Source organism: Durio zibethinus, chromosome 4 (assembly GCF_047325235.1).
Source record: "Durio zibethinus cultivar Kanyao isolate XHJ-2024 chromosome 4, ASM4732523v1, whole genome shotgun sequence".
Classification (NCBI taxonomy): Eukaryota; Viridiplantae; Streptophyta; class Magnoliopsida; order Malvales; family Malvaceae; genus Durio; species Durio zibethinus.
In genome coordinates, this window is record NC_143165.1 from 20,645,109 (window position 1) to 20,661,434 (window position 16,326).

The following is a 16,326-nucleotide window of genomic DNA, read 5'->3' on the forward strand; positions in this document are numbered from 1 at the left end:
TATTATTTAAATATGCTTAAGTCAATTTTGAGACTTTTTTTAAAATAAGATAGATTAGATTAAGTGACCAATCATATTTTAATAAAAAAATTGATAAAATTTTTTTTAATTGATGTCTAATGATAAATCTATGAATCTATATATTATAATAATTTGCTTTCTTATTCTCGAATTTTTGTTGTTTTAAGAACTTCGTTTGGGTGTTATTCGAGTGAGGTTGGGAATTAGGCCATGGAGCTTACTTCATTATTATTATTATTATTTTTTTTTTCTAGCAAGACAAGCTCATGGAGTTAAACTTTGAAATGTGTTAACTGCAGTTGATCTCACAAATCTAGATTTTTGTTAAAGCTTTGATGTACTTGTCTACTTAAAGTACTCAAAATTATGAGGTTGTGTTGATTTATCCAAGGAAAAATCATAAATCATGACATTGATTATTTAAATGCGTATCTTGTTTTTGTTTGGCAAATTGCTGCAAAAGCAATAGCCCATCCACGTTAGATTTTCCTTTTCAATTGGTATCATTTTTTTCTGATCATTTGAACATAAAGAGTTATTCCATTCTTTTTCAATTTCGTTCTTTTACTCATTAAATTTTGAAGGAATTAGCATAAAAAGAATAACTAAACAATCTAATCTAACAGAAATTGAATTTAATTGGCATACATCACATAGCCATTACGAAGTTTTTTTTTTAATAATCTCAATAACATTTAGCGTTATATTGAGTCAAAATAAATTAATATTCTTAATTGAAAAATATTTAAATATTAAATCTTAAATTGAAGATTTAGTACATGAAAAATCTTAATGATTAAGGTAAAACTTGAACTTATTTGAAAACTACTATTTGTCCTTCCTATTTTTGTCTCACATGGTGCGACAATAATTTATGTGCCCAATTTGAATTTGTAACAAAATCAAATGAACTTGAATTTAAACATAAAATGTAACAAAATCTTAAAAGAATTCAGCGACGTGTGGCAAGTAGGTTTAAGAAATTGTTTTCCCTTCCCACTCTCTTTTTCGTTTGGTTTTGCATTTCGCGTTGGGAACCGTACAAAAATGTACTGCGTTCGGATGGGAATTGTCTATATCCATAGCCAGTCAACAACCGTTAAGTGCTCGTCCACCGTCAACCGTCACTTACTTTTCCTGATCGAGTCCGAATCTTCTAATTTATCTTTGTACTTCCACGCTTCCTCTTCCATGTAGCCTCTCCACGCGCCTGCTAAAATCGAAGACCACCAGCCAAATTCAAAATAAAATACTTCACCAAGAAAAAACTAGAGACAAAGCAAAAAATAAAGAAAATAAAGTGAATTGAATTGAAGCAGTGTCCTCTCTGTTTCATCGTCCGTGCAAATGAGACCTCGCCTTTAAACCAACTCCACCAAACGACAAGCAAACCGACATAGCAGGATAAGCAGAGATCAAAAACCGATTGGATATTCGTTTTCTGAATCTACGTCTGCCGATTTTTCTAAATTTCTTTGTTTTTTCCCCTTTTCTTGAATCGGGAAAAAGAAAAAAAAAAAGAAAAGAAAAGAAGGAAGATGAGTGGATGGGATAGAATTAGGTCATCGACGAGATCGCAACAGGGTAGTAGTCAGAACTTAAGCCAACAGGCGCTGTCTCGAACCGTCACGCTGGGTCGGGTTCAGCCCCAGGCGCCGGCCTTCCGCACCATCTACTGCAATGACCGCGACGCCAATTACGCCCACCGATACAAGGTATTTATATAATACATATTTATATTTTAAGTTCTCATGTTATTAGGTTTTCCTTGTACCTTTCTTTTTTGACGTTTCAATTTCCTGGAAAATAGGAAATGCAGTGAACTTGAATCTTTTTAGATGTTAACGAAACTAATGCTACCATCAAGAGGCGCATGATTTTTGGTTTCTATTTTTTTTAATTAAAATTTCTTCACTTTTGTTGGCTTTATTATCAAGAATGGAAGTCGTTGGGTGGTTTGATAGCTTTTTAAATTTTCTTTAAAAAGTTAATTTTTTCGAATTTTAGTGGATCAGAGATGTTCTTGTCGTTTATTTTAGATCAAAATTGTGGTGACAATTGAACTTTTTCGGGGCAATGCTAAAGTGAAGGAAATGTAGAACCATTAGAAGAGTAATCTTAACTCCACGCTAGGAGTTAGCCCTCCTTTCAAGGTTGGGGGCTTTGATTTCAAACAATGATTGCTTAGTGCCATAGTAAAGAATGTTAATACATTATCAATGAACGGAGTGAGATTCAGACTTTGACTATACTAAAAGAGTTAACGAACATTACCTAAATGATTTAATTATATCAGCGTGATATTTTGGTTAATCTTAAATGCCTGATTTGGAGCTCACGCTATCTTCACTTTTTAAAAAATATCATACTAGAGTCCTAACCTTGTAAAAATCTTGAAGAGAGTCTAGTATTGGTGTTAACTCTAAGTTATAGAAAATGAACGGATCTGTTGGTAGAGTGCTAGACCTCCTAATTCCAATGACTAGGGTTCAATCCCTAGCAGCCTCATGAATAAAAAAAAAATAGAGAATGTACGTGTTGGAACAGCAAATCAAGTAGTAGGGAAATAACATGTTCTGATGCTAGCAGTCTATGGGAGAGTAGAAATACAGTAAGTGGGTTGGTATAATTTCTGATGCTTCTGAAGATTGGCATTTAAGTGATTTATTTGACCCTGATCTAATCATTTTCCAGGATTGTCATCTATTGTAGCTTAAGTTCTATTGTAGCTTAAGCTTCTTATTGTTGTTGGAAACATTTAACTAAGTCAAATGGTTGTACCAACTTCCAGTGAGCTTTTTGTCTGAAGTGTGACATGTTCCATAGACAACTCTGTGTCAATAGAAGTGATTCTTTTTTTTTCTTTGTTTGGAATGGGCTAAACTAATGGAAGGTGAAATATGTTGTAATGTTGGGATTCAACTAGATAAATTCATATTTTTCATTCATTGTTTCTCTTCTTTGTGAGGGTGCATCTTTTTTATTCATTGACGATCCAAAAATGTTTGCCTTTCCATTTAGCAAACTATCCAGAAATAGGAATTTACTTGATTGTAAGATTCATTTTATTTACTGCTTTATAAAACTAGTTTCCCATGGTTATTTGATGAGATTCCAAATATTGATATGACCATAGACTATGATCTTTTGCAATTACTCTGCTTACAAGTTTCAAGCCTGTGGTGTTAAATCACATGCTATGTGTCACGGATTACGCTTTCTCTCAACAAGCAATAGACCGTGCGGCACTTGAATGGACGTTCTCACCCAAGTCAGCCTTAAATAGATCGATATCTGAACAAATAACCATAAGCCATGGTTAGTCCCAAGCATTCACAATAAGACAATATATCGAGATCAATCTCAAGCACACACACAACAAGGCACATTCACATCGAGAAAAAGAAAAACACATCGAGGCAACATTCGGGACATTCAATCGGGGTGAATTTTATTATAATCGGGAATCATACATCGGGACTTCCCACCATCACCAGGGCCAGGGGGGCAGCCCTTGGTGGATGGCCTAGGCTCGCATAGCACCCGGTGAGACAGCCCAACACTACGCTGCTGATTCACCCCTCCTAAAGAGCCTTAGAGATTTTAGAGCTATGCTACTAGTAACCATTACAATGTTTGAAATGGAGACACTTTTCCTAGCACAAGGGATCTACCCGGCCATGGCCCTATACATGGGTGGCTCATGGCAACCTAAGTCCCGGTCATGGTCCTATACAAGGTTGGCTCATGACATCTTCCCCCCACCTATTCTATTGACGTCCTCGTCGACTTGCTGGTTTGAAATTCTTCAATCTTCCTTTGAAATCTCTGGAGGTCGTGTTCTCTTTCCCAGCTGGTTTCTTCTAGTCCTAATCCCTCCCATTTCACTAAGTATTCCCGAACTAGTCTTCGAGATATCTTGGTTTCCTTGTCGGCTAAGATCTCTTCGACTCGACGCTCTAAGGGTGGCTTCATGGTAATGGCGGCTCTGGTTGGCTTCCTTCGGCTAGCATCTGTAGGATCTGCATGGAAAGGTTTCAGGTTGCTCACATGAAATACTGGGTGCACCTTCATCCACTTTGGTGGGTCGATTTTGTAAGAAGCATTCCCCACCTTGGAAAGAATCCTTACTGGACCCTCATATTTGCGCACCAGTCTACGATCTCTCTTTCTCAAGAACCTGGTTTGTTCAGGAACTAGTCGGACAAGAACCAAATCACCAACTTGGAATTGTTGAGCCCTGCGACCCTTGTCTGCCCATTTCTTCATCTGCTTTGATGCTTTCTCCAGGTAAGCTTGTGTAATCTCCGTGTTTTGTTTCCACTCCTTGCTGAGGTTGAAGGCTCTCGGATTCTTTCCTCCATATTGTTCTAAGGAAGTGTGGGGTAGCCTTGGTAATTGTCCGGTGACCACCTCAAATGGGCTCTTGTTGGTGGAAGAGCTTTTGTTGGAATTAAAGCAGAGTTGAGCAACGTCCAATAATGAAGGCCAGTCCTTTTGATTGGCTTGGACAAAGTGCCTCAAGTAATCCGTTGAACCGTTTCGTTTGACCATCGGTTTGAGGGTGATAGCTTGAGGAGATGTTGAGTTAAGAACCCAATATCTTGAAAAGTTCTCTCCAGAAGGACCCCGTAAATCTCGGATCTCTATTGCTGACAATGTTTTGAGGGAGGCCCCAATATTTGACCACATGTTTGAACAATAGTCAAGCTGTGTCTTTCGCTGTACAATACTTGTGAGCGGGAATGAATGTGGCGTACTTAGAGAACTGGCCAATCACCACCAAGATAGCTCCAAGATCACCAACCTTGGGTAGGCTCGAAATGAAATCGAGGGAGATGCTTTCTCACGGTTTGGTGGGTACCGATAATGGTTCAAGCATGCCTGCAGCCTCTTTTCGACTTTGTCTTGTTGGCAAATGAGGCAAGTCTTCGTATAGTCCATCACATCTTGTCGCATGTAAGGCCAATAGTATCCCTGTTTCAATAACGCCAAAGTGCGTTGCCAGCCCGGGTGTCCGGCCATGGTGTGTCATGACATTCCCTCATCAGCATCTGTCTCAGACCTCCTGCTCGTGGCACAAACACTCGAGGGCCCTTGGTCCACAAAACCCCATTTTCTTGCCAGAAGTACTTGGACTTCCCTTCTTCCACTAGCTTCAGGATGGCACAGGCTTGCGGGTCCTTCCCTAAATGATCTCCAATCAACTTATGAATGTCTGTAGTGGCTCTGCTAGCCGCCATTGGGGCCATTCTTCTAAGGGCCGCTAAATCTGTTCGCCTGCTCAATGCATCCGCCACTTGATTGGTCTTTCTAGTGGTGTGCTCAAAACAAAAGTCGAACTCCGCTAAAAATTCCTGCCACCTAGCTTGTTTCGCCGTTAGCCATTAGCCTTGGTTGGGTGAGGAAATGGCTAACGGCCGCATTGTCTGTCTTCACGACAAAGTGTGAACCCAACAAGTAATGTCACCAAGCCCTCAAGTTGTGAACCACTGCTAGGAGCTCTTTTTCCTGGGTCGTATATTTTCTCTTAGCTTCGCTTAGCTTCCTACTTTCAAATGCTATCGGGTGATGTTGTAAAAGCACTCCTCCAATAGCAAAATCAGATGCATCCGTCTGAACTTCGAAAGGCTTTTCAATATCAGGGAGAGTTAAGATGGGATCCTTCATAATGGCATTCTTCAATCCCTCAAAGGCCTCTTGGCACTCACTCGTCCAACACCATTTATGCTCCTTCTTCAATAGCTTCGTGAGGGCCGTGGTCTTGCAAGAGTACCCTTCCACAAACCTTCTATAATAGTTGGCTAGTCCCAAAAATGAGCGGAGCTCACTAACATTCTTCGGTGTTGTCTACTCCTTGATGGCCCTAACCTTTTCCATGTCCATTCGAATGTGGCCATGTTCGACAATGTGACCGAGAAAATGGATTTGGGTCTGAGCAAATGCACACTTCTCTCTTTTTACGTATAACTGGTGGTCCTGTAACCTTCGAAGCACCTGGTGCAGGTGTTCTTGATGTTCTTCCAAGGTGGAGCTATATACCACTATGTCGTCTAAATAGATGACTACAAATTTGTCTAGGTAGTCATGGAACACCAGATTCATCAATGTACAAAATGTGGTAGGAGCATTGGTCAGTCTAAAGGGCATAACAAGAAATTCAAATGCACCATACCGTGTTACACAAGTGGTCTTTGGCTCATCTCCCTCAACGATTTTGACCTGATGGTAGCCAGATCTCAGGTCCAATTTGGAGAAGTACTTGGCCCGGCTCAATTGATCAAACAAGTTTGCTATAAGAGGGATAGGATATTTGTTTCTTACGGTGACTTTGTTCAGGGCCCTGTAGTTAACACATAATCGCAAACTTCCATCATGCTTCTTCTGAAATAGCACTGGCGCTCCGAAAGGAGCCTTTGATGGTCTGATGAACCCGGCTTGTAGAAGCTCATCTAACTGTTTTCTTAGTTCGGCCAACTCTGGTGGGGCCATGCGATAAGGGGCTCTAGCAGGGGGTTTCGCTCCTGGGAGGAGCTCAATTTCATGGTCCACTGCTCGTCGAGGGGGTAGAACCTTAGGCAACATCTTTGGTATCACCTCTTCAAATTCTTCCAACACTTTTTTCACGCCATCGGGTATTGGTTCTACTTCCGACCCTTCTTTGTAGATTGACATAGCCACAAAGGAGGGTTCCCCTCTCTTTACCCCTTTCTTGAACTGCAAAGTTGAAATCATTTTCTTCCCACTCTTTGGTAAGATATTGGCTGGCACCACACATGGGTGTACCCCTAAGAACAGCAAGCAGCTAGCGGCGAGGATAGGGATCACCTGAGCCAACATCATGAAGTCCAATCTGAGAACGACATCAAAGTCATCCTTGGGGGAAACGGTAAAGTCTACCTTCCCTTCCCATGGCCCCAATTTGGTTGTCACACTCTTGGAGCTTTCACTGATCGCAAAGGCTGGCGAATTAACCGCCTTCATTTGTTCACAGTCTTTGCTAACCTGGAGACCACACCTTTTTGCTTCTTCTGGTGTGATGAAAGTATCGGTTGCACCTGTATCCACCATAGCCTTGGTGACCTTCTCATTGATCATTAAGTTCACATACATCAAGCCTCTACTCTGCTCTTTCTTTATAGTGTTTAGTTGGGTGTGGAGGGCATTGAGGAACCTTATTGAAACCATCCTGGTTGGCTCCTCTTCAACTTCTTCAACGCTTTCTGGCGCTTTTGCGGACTCTTGAAACGAGGTTCTTAAGGCATTAAGGGCTCTTCTGTGCGAGCATTCGGCTACCCGATGCGGCCCCTTGCAAAGAAAGCAAGCTAGCGGTTGCCTAGGCTTGAAAATCACTACATTGTTTGTTTTGGGTTGGGTGCTATCTCGACCAAAGGACCTCCTGTCTGATCCCCACTGAAGGGCCGGTCCAACCTAGTCATCTTTCCCCCACTCCCAAAGTTGAAGCTACTGCCAGCTGATGGAGGATTTTTCCATTTTGAGGAGCCATCATTATAATCGTGGAGACGTTTAGCTGCAGCCATGGCCGTGGTCACGTCTTGCACTTTTTGTCTTTGTAGTTCTGTCCTGGCCCAAGGCTTGTGGCCCTCAAGAAAATAGAACATCTTGTCCTTTTCGGACATGTCTCGAATATCCAACATCAAGGTAGAAAAGCTCCTTACAAACTCTCGCACTGTTCCTGTTTGCACTAATTCTCGGAGTTTACTTCGAGCCATATACTCCACATTCTCAGGAAAAAACTGGTTTTTCAATTCTTGCTTCAGGTCCGTCCAACTCTTAATCGGGCACTCGTCATTGACAAACTTGGAGCGTCACCATAGCTTGGCATCCCCTGTGAGGTACATCGACGCCATTGCTACCTTGTCTTCCTCTGAATCCGTGTGTACAGCTCGGAAGTACTGCTCCATGTCAAACAAGAAATTTTCAAGTTCCTTAGCATCCCTTGCCCCCTCATAACATCAAGGCTCCGGCACCGTGGGCCTTTTTCCCCTTTCCATCGAGCTCGAACCCGATCTGGCCACAGCCATTTGTAAGATGCTCACCTGTGCTCTGAGCTCCTCAAACTCCTTTTGGATAATATTCAAGGCATCTCTAGCCTCCTTGCTCACGTTGTGGAGAGTATCGGACAACTCTCGCTGGGTTGTCTCGATCTCCCTCACTCGGTCTTTAGTCGCCATGTGAGTTTTCATTGTGGCCACCGTGGCCTCAAGTTCCTCAATTCTCTGTTGATGATTGGGTCCACCACTTGTGGCCATCTCATCCATTTTCTAACACTTCTCAACCGTGCTCTGATATCACGTGTCACGGACTACGCTTTCTTTCAACAAGCAATAGACCGTGCGGCACTTGAATGGACGCTCCCACCCAAGTCAGCCTTAAATAGATCGATATCTGAACAAATAACCATAAGCCATGGTTAGTCCCAAGCATTCACAATAAGACACAATATATCGAGATCAATCTCAAACACACACACAACAAGGCACATTCACATCGAGAAAAAGAAAAACACATCGAGGTAACATTCGGGACATTCAATCGGGGTGAATTTTATTATAATCGGAAATCATACATCGGGACTTCCCACCATCACCAGGGCCAGGGGGGCAGCCCTTGGTGGATGGCCTAGGCTCGCATAGCACCCGGTGAGACAGCCCAACACTACGCTGCCGGCTCACCCCCTAAAGAGCCTTAGAGATTTTAGAGCTATGCTACTAGTAACCATTACAATATTTGAAATGGGGACACTTTTCCTAGCACAAGGGATCTACCCGGCCATGGCCCTATACATGGGTGGCTCATGGCAACCTAAGTCCCGGTCATGGCCTTATACAAGGTTGGCTCATGACACTATGCCTATATGAAGGAGTCTTACTAATATTTGGAAAGTTCAATTAATGATGCATGAGTAGCATATAAAAGTGTATTTCTATTGTTGCTGAATGCACTTGCAGATACAGAAGTGGTTAATGTGTATTCCATATATTCATGCATATTCAGGTATGTATTATATAAAATTAGATCATGATTAGATTTGCATTATTTGTGTAAGAATGTTTTTGTTGTCCAGAAGTTTTGTTTGTATTCATACTTTTGTTGCTTAATGTGGTTCTCATTAGCGTGGTATCTATTGTTCCAGGGGAATTCCATATCAACTACCAAGCACAACTTTTTTACTTTTCTACCAAAGGGGCTGTATGAACAGGTAAATTTATTGGAGTTCTCTAGCGGTGAAATGGGTATGGTTGCATGATACTTTAGGGATTTCTTATGAACACTTTTTATTTGTCTATTGCATTTTGGCCTCTGATTTAACCCTTGGAGTGGAGCCAGAAGAATGCTTATGTACTAATCACTATTAGCATTCTACTAATAGTAGAATGCACTAAACAATAATAGCAGTTCCGAAACAAATGCTGATGGCTATAATTTAATCTTGATGGTTATTTTTTTGATTATAGGTAAAGAAATTTATTATTGATCAAGTATGGGGAGGGTCATAGTTTTAAAAATTACCATGGCCATAACTGTATATGTAAGTATACTCAATATGGACTCAAAATATAACTGTTAAATACCTATATAAGTACCTTTTTTTACAAACCTAAATTTTGTAATCATAATTAGGATAAAACCTTTTAAAAGGATTTTAAAGAAAATTATTTTCTTCAATTGTTATTAAATTAATGATTAAATGGGTGAAACTTTTGGGTCCTCCTCTGGTATAGGTATAGCTTTTCTTTTTTTTTTTTTTTTGTTTTTTTGAAAAAGCTATTTGAATAAATGGTTATGACTTCACTTGTAAGCTGTTACATCCATGGATACGGTTATAGTTTATTCATTTCCATAACAGAACAATCATGGTTATGGTAATGAATGTGGCTAATGGTTATGGTTATCCTACTAACCTTTTTAAAATTGCCATGTTTAAATCTATAACTAATTATTGGCCCGGAAATTTCGCTAAAGAGGTTAGTGAATCCAATGGAAGATATGGCATTGTTTCCATTCTTAGCTAAATCATGGTTTTTGTGAAGAAGAGAGTTTTATTCTTTTTCTTTGAGAATAATAATAAATGAAAAGGTATACTAGTTTTTACCTACCACCTTCCTTCAAAGATTCTCCTTTTCCATATAAAATCCTACAACCATTGCTAGCAACACTTTAAACCCATACAATTACACTCGTAGGAGGTATGTATGATCTTTTATTTGTGACACCAGACATTTTAATCATTGCTATATAGTATATTGATATATTTTTTCCTCCAAGAGCTAAACAACTTAAATTGGCTCAATTTATTTTGAGTGCATGTTTGCTGGGCCATCCTATCTTAATGAGGAATACCAAGTGCAACAGTTAAAATGCTATCAGGTTGTTTAAAAGGAAAACTGTTAGCATGTCTAATTTCAAGGAAGTATTCCAATTTTACCATTCCTTGTTCAGGGATTACATCTTCTGTTCAATTCCTGTTGACAAACTTGAGGGTGTTTGAACGTGTACCATGCAGTCATGTTTTGTGTAAGCATAATTAAGTAAATTTTTACTATTTGAGATGATTCTTGAAAACTGCCACGCCCCTGGCCATAATTGTAATACAGTGACTGCCTTGCTGTACCAACCATTAATTTTTTGGTCTGGATACGAGTTAGAAATCTAACTTGATTAATTTTTGTGGATTTGGTTAGAGTTGAGAGCTCCTGTATTGTGGCTACTTCTGATTCTGACATTTCTGTTTTAATCTGACAGTTCAGGCGGGTAGCTAACTTATACTTTCTTATGGTATCAATTCTATCAGCAACTCCGTATAGGTAAGTTTGTTTCTACAATATAGGCGAACTGAGTTTTTGTTAGCTTTGGTAATTGTGAAGAGCACGTTTCCTGGAGTGCTGGAATTATTACCTTAATTTGTTCAATTGTCCTGTTAGTGGTGTTCACTTGATGTAGGGAATCTGGCTCAGGGCTGGGTTAAATTCTTTTGTGAACACAATGAGATTTATTTATCTTCTCAGATCTAACAGTCTTCATCTTTGAGTGAAATATTATCAATGTTTAATTGGTCTGATGCATTTCATTTTATTTATTTTTTAAAATAGATTTGAAACTGTGGGTGTTGTCCATGCAAAAACTGACATGACTATCTGTAGTATTTTCTTTTCAATCTCTTGTTTCCATACCATAAAGTTTAAAAGTTATGTATGTTTCCTCATTGAGATTGTTAACACTCTATTATCAATTATTATTATTATTTTTTTAAAAAGGAAGAAAGTCTTCATAATTGCTACGAGGAGTGATACAGCTGCTTTTAGTACATATTAAAAGTCTCCTTTCAGACTTTATCATACATACCCCTTATTCATCTTCTACCTTCTTCCATGTGCTCATTAATTGCATTCACTTCATGTTCTCCTATTCTTCTGCATGAAACCTCCCTTTTTGCCCCCCCTCCTACTGGTGTGATTATTTTGGTAATAAGGAATTGTAAGACTGAAGATTTAACCAACTGATTTATGGATTGGTGAGATCTGTTATGTAATAACATTTTTCTGCTGCTGCAGTCCTGTGCATCCTGTTACAAATGTGGTTCCTCTGAGTCTGGTGCTTTTAGTTTCTCTTATTAAAGAGGCATTTGAGGACTGGGTGAGTATTACAGGTCATGCTTGTCCTAGCATAATTTTTTTCCTTTGGTTTGGGCCCTTATCGACTTTATTTTCTATTCTTTATTTTTGGTCTGGATGTTTTGGGGCCAAGAGGGTAAGGTTCTGCAAGGGTTAGCTTGAGCTTTGACTTTATATGTTGGGGTTGAATGCTGAACTCTTATTTTTCTTTCTTTCCCTTATCGTATACAAAAAAAACGTTTTCAGAACGATATGGCAATAAATAACACTCTTGTAGATGTGTTGCAAGATCAAAGATGGGAGTCTATTCCATGGAAAAAGTTGCAGGTTGGAGATATTATCAGGGTGAGTTTCTAGGTGGATGTTGTTGAGATTTTTTTTTGGCCAGTCATGTTGTTGAGTTTGAATATGGATATTGAGGAAGAGTTCTACAACATTCATATCATATTGTTTACATTGCAGTGTGGCTGATAATCGTCTTTATTTGTTGTGTAACTTCCCCTCTTCTTTCCCCTCCCCCTCCTTCCGGAGATATCTTGAAAAGATTTTCAAATATATTTTTCAATTCTCTTTGTTAGCATTTTGAGTTTGGATTAATATGACTCTGTCTGGCAATTTCATGTTATGAGATCTGTGATTCATTGGAAGTTAAGGTAATTTATTAAGAGATGTGTTGGAATTGCTAATTTGTAGTAAAATAAATTCAGTCTGATGGGCATATTATAGGCATTTCCAGTTCAGGACTGTGTTTCCCCCAAGTTCCCACAAAGAAGTATTGTTATATTGCCTTCACGTACAGTTGTACACTTGGTCAAGGTCAACCAATGACGTGTCATTGTCTTTTACTTGTTTCTTTTTTTTTTTCTAATGATTTTTCCATCCATTTGGAGACTGAAAATTTTAAGATATTTGTAGCTTGTGGACAGTTTTCTATGGTTTATATTATATGTTACAATATAATATTATCATGATTGAGGCTTATTAGGTTGATTTACATGAATATCACCAGCTGCATAGATATATGAGAATATAGTGGAATTTTTCCCTTATTGCAGGTTAAGCAAGATGGATTTTTTCCTGCAGATATTCTTTTCCTTGCTAGTACAAATGCTGATGGTGTTTGTTACATTGAGGTAATTTTCATTTCTGGTTCTTATGTGGAGCTACTGTTTTTACTTTTTAGTCTATTTATGAAAAGTGATTTCCCTTCTCATGTTATGTGTCATTGTGCACTTTATTCCTAAAGTGAAATAATTTTGCCTTTTGATTGCAGACTGCAAATTTGGATGGGGAAACGAATCTGAAAATCAGAAAAGCGCTAGACGGGACTTGGGATTACGTGACACCCGAAAAAGCTTGTGAATTCAAAGGTTAAGCCTTTTGATTATTTCAAATTTCTAATTTTAAATGACTGATAAACCATAAAAAAATTTTTGTTTGTTCAGAGTTTTCCTTGATTCTTCATCTATCAGTGTTACAGGTATTTGATGCTATTGTGCTCATTGTATTAACAGCTTAACTAATATAATGAATAAGGTCAAAGTGTGATTATGAATTAATATATATAATTATTTCTTAAGAGATTTAATTCACTTTCGCCTTTTTTTTTTTTCTTTTGGAAATGCTGTTATATCTGACTAGGATGGTTCTGCCTATGAAGGCATAAGATTGTTGACATCGGTTATTGCTCATTCTTAAATTTCTTCGTCCATCATATTTTGCCAGTATAATATGTTCACTTTCCATCATGTTTCTCACTTTAATCTTCATCTCTTCTTTATGTGTTTCTTGTTTTAACTTTTTGTAATTTATGCCTTTTTAATGAGAATATCAAAGTAGAACAAAAAGAAAACTTGTGAAAGGAGAACATTTCTTTCACTTTTCAGATTTCAATTATTCAGCTTCAGTAAGATGGTGAGACAAGACCAACAAATTGGAGTTTAAGTTAGTGTAGGAGAACCCATTATTGGTACTTGTTGAGGTTAGCGAAAATTTGCTTTTGCCATTTTGCCATGTCTAAGACCATAGGAACCCAAGGCTCAACTTGGTTGATGCTTTTGCTATTTGTCTTTTTTTTTTTTTTTTCAAAAAATGAATGGAACATAAAAAGCAGAAAATAAAAATTGAATTAAAAAAATGAGGCAGATAACAAAAAGCAAATAGCAAAAGCATCAACAAAGCAAGACTGAATTATTGGTATCTGTTGCTTTCATATCTACTTCAACTGAAGCCATATTTTCCATTACGTTTTAACTGCTCATTTGCTGCATTGCATATATCCGTCTGTGACCTTTGACTAGGTGTTATAGGTTTTCTTCTATGACTTAATCATCCTTTATGGATTTTACCTTCTGATTCCGACTTGTCTTTAGCATATGTACTTCTAATTGTTTTTACCTATGGCTCCTTCCCTTCCAAATTAGACAATACTATTATTGAAAATTTAAAAATAAAGCCCAAAGTTGATATAATATCCAATATTGTCAATGTGCTTAATATTGAGTACAATGAGGGAGTTCTCGGCTGCAACGCATTGATTGTCTCTGGGCAGTAATTAGTGTATTTATTTTTTTTAATGTTTTAAAGTCAATATAATTGTCTAATACTTTGTTTTGGTCAATATATGTACTTTGATTGTCGACAAAGTCTTTTCATTTAAGTTGATGGGCTTTGTCTGTTTGAAGTGATGCTTTCAAAATCAATTTGTATCTTTTCTTGTTTCTTTTTATAAAGTTCTAAATAGCAGCACTTTTTGTTTATTGCAGGTGAAGTGCAGTGTGAGCAACCGAACAACTCTTTGTACATTTTCACTGGCAATCTTGTAATGGACAATCAAACATTGCCTCTTTCTCCAAATCAGATTTTACTGAAGGTGTGTGTGGAAAAACTAAGAAATAAAATTATATGAAAAACTAAGAGTAAAACTAAATGTATATTGAAAAACTGCTCATAAAGAATTATACAAGGACCTTAGTTTTATATACAACTAACTAGTGGGTAAACTAGGAAACTAAATCTTCCTAAAAATTGATCTTATAATTGAGGAATTGTCTATCCTAATTTTTTGTCCTTAATTATAGGGATACAAATCTAGAGATACAAATATAAATATACAGATTACAAGATTACAACTAGCTGTAAATAAGTGTTTTCTCACACTTTCCCTCAAGCTGATGAATAGGTGTTTTCCGTTTCTAGCTTGGAAATAATTTCTTGAAATGTTGCACTACTGAAACCTTTAGTCAACACATCTGCAAGTTGATCCTTGGTTGATACATACGGTGTACAAATCAATCCACTGTCTAGTTTTTCTTTTATGAAATGCTGGTTTATTTCAATGTGTTTTGTTCTGTCATGTTACATAGGATTGTGTGCAATGCTTATTACAGACCTATTATCATAGTAGAGTCTCATTGGTCCAACCCATTTGATCTTCAAGTCTTCTAGGATAATCTTTAACCATATTAGTTCACAAATTCCTTGAGCCATTGCTCTAAACTCTACTTCAGTACTTGATCTTGCCACTATATTTAGTGTTTTACTCCCCCAAGTCACAAGATTATCTCTTAGGAGAGTGTTGTAGCCTGAGGTGGATCTTTTATCAGTTATTGAATTTGCAGAATCAGCATTTGTATATGCCTTTAGAACCAGCCTTGAATTTCTTTTGAATAAGATATCTTTCCTATGATTGGCCTTCAAATAGTGCACTACACGTTAGACAACTTGTAGGTGTACTTCTTTAGGATTATGCATAAATTGACTTATTACATTCACAGCATATGCTATATCAGGTCTAGTATGTGAGAGAAAAATGAGTCTTCCAACTAATCTTTGGTACATATCTCTATCTACAGCAGCATCTTTATTAGCTTCTCCAAGTTTATGATTAGGATCTATAGGGGTATTTGCAGGTTTACATACGAGCTTTCCAGTTTCCTTCAGAAGATCCATCTCATATTTTTGTTGTGAGATAAAAATACCATGATGTGAGTGAGCTACTTCAATTCCTAGGAAGTATTTCAATCTTCCTAGCTTTTTTATCTCAAATTCTCTAACCAAACACTGTTTTAGAGATTCTCTATCTTTTTCATTATCTCTAGTTGCAATTATATTATCAACATACACTAATAGAACTATGACTCACCCTGAATCAGAGTGCTTGATAAATAATGTGTGATCTCCTTGACTCTACTTATATTCCATTGCTAACATCACTTTGGCAAATCTCCTGGACCAAGCTCTAGGAGACTGTTTAAGGCCATATAAAGCCTTTTTCAGCTTGCATACTTTGTTTGCTTCTAGATGACCTCCAAATCTTGGTGGAACCTTCATATATATTTCTTCTTCCAAATCACCATGTAGAAAAGCATTCTTTACATCAAATTGTTGAAGTTGCCAATTGTAATTTGCAGCCCATGATAACAAAATCTGAACTGTATTAATCTTGTTAACTGGAGCAAAAGTTTCCTGATAATCCACTTTATAAGTTTGAGTGTGGTCCTTAGCCACTAACTTGGCTTTATACCTTTCAACATTACCATCTGCCTTGTATTTTATAGTGAAAACCCATTTACACCCAACTGAATTTTTTCCTTTAGGCAACTCTATTGGTTCCCATGTTTTATTTTTCTCTAAGGCCTTCATTTCTATTTTCATGGCTTGCCTCCAT

At 37.9% G+C, this 16,326-nt stretch overlaps 1 pseudogene across 1 annotated transcript in view; it reads left to right on the top strand.

Annotated features, from left to right (window-relative positions):
• The first annotated feature begins 1,126 nt into the window (after positions 1-1,126).
• The window catches only part of LOC111288042 (phospholipid-transporting ATPase 3-like), a 35,593-nt pseudogene continuing 20,393 nt past the window's right edge, over positions 1,127-16,326 (top strand). Inside the window, exons 1-8 of the transcript XR_016341665.1 lie at positions 1,127-1,736; positions 9,179-9,244; positions 10,789-10,850; positions 11,598-11,679; positions 11,904-12,002; positions 12,713-12,790; positions 12,931-13,027; positions 14,423-14,529. The product of XR_016341665.1 is annotated as a phospholipid-transporting ATPase 3-like (transcript). The remainder of the gene's footprint in view (positions 1,737-9,178; positions 9,245-10,788; positions 10,851-11,597; positions 11,680-11,903; positions 12,003-12,712; positions 12,791-12,930; positions 13,028-14,422; positions 14,530-16,326) is intronic.